Source organism: Acyrthosiphon pisum, chromosome A1 (assembly GCF_005508785.2).
Source record: "Acyrthosiphon pisum isolate AL4f chromosome A1, pea_aphid_22Mar2018_4r6ur, whole genome shotgun sequence".
Taxonomy (NCBI): domain Eukaryota; kingdom Metazoa; phylum Arthropoda; class Insecta; order Hemiptera; family Aphididae; genus Acyrthosiphon; species Acyrthosiphon pisum.
In genome coordinates this window covers 58,612,903-58,614,031 of record NC_042494.1, presented here as the reverse complement: position 1 = coordinate 58,614,031, position 1,129 = coordinate 58,612,903, and positions in this window count along the sequence as shown.

Below are 1,129 nucleotides of genomic sequence, written 5' to 3'. Positions count from 1 at the left end.
TATAGGTACCTAATATAATATTATGTCTTAAACCTAGACTAACATACCGTCTCCGCTCAGAATCGTTTTCTTATACAATGATATTATATCATTGAATTCAAATTTAATACCATCCATTATACTGTGACCCACTTGTAACCTACTGTACAGCAGAGCGAAATCCACTTACCCACCTTTTTTTAATATCGAGGACAGAGATTTGAATCGATTTTGAACCCATTGGGGAGTCTTCACCCATGTTTAGATATGTTTTTCTTAATATAATATGTAACTATGAACTACATCAATTCTCAATAGTTAATTGCCAATCTTCATCATTTTCGGTGGTTGATCGCGTCTATCATGTATAGTTTGTGGACAATAGTCTAGTAATAATGCCGGCCATGCACTTTTATATAATTATTTGACCATATAACATATTGGGGTGTGGACACCGTGTGAGGCATCCCAGTGGCGTAATTGAGAATGTTTCACGCAGGGCTTGAAACCGATTTCAGAAACCGGTATAAACCGTTTTAAAACCGAAACCGTAATCAAAACCGAAACCGGAAAAAATTGGATACCGGTATTAAAGTCAAAACCGAAACCGGAAAAAATTGGATACCGGTATTATAATTTAAAACCGAAACCGAAAAAAATTGGATACCGGTATTATAATTTAAAACCGAAACCGAAAAAAATTGGATACCAGTATTAAAGCTAAAACCGAAACCATAAAAAATTGGAAACCGGTATTAAATTCAAAACCGAAATCTAAAAAAATTGGAAACCGTTTTTTTTTTCAATTGACGTGTTTTTAAATACTTGAATTCCATTAATACGCATAATTAATACTCATAATAAAATTGAGACCATGATTAAAATGTTGATAACCATTTCATTATTCACCAAATTATTAGTTGCTTTAAGTAATATAATGATATAAATTATAGTTACTAGAAAATACTATATATGACAATAGGGGAGAAACAATGATAATTGTATAGATGATACAGGACCCTGAAAATACTCGGATGCGCTATATTTGTATCTTTCAAGTTTCAATCCTAGACCGTTCGTTACTTGCCTAGGGGAATTATCCATGTGTCGAGATTTTTGGTGCTAGTTGTCCCTTATTGTCTTATAAGTT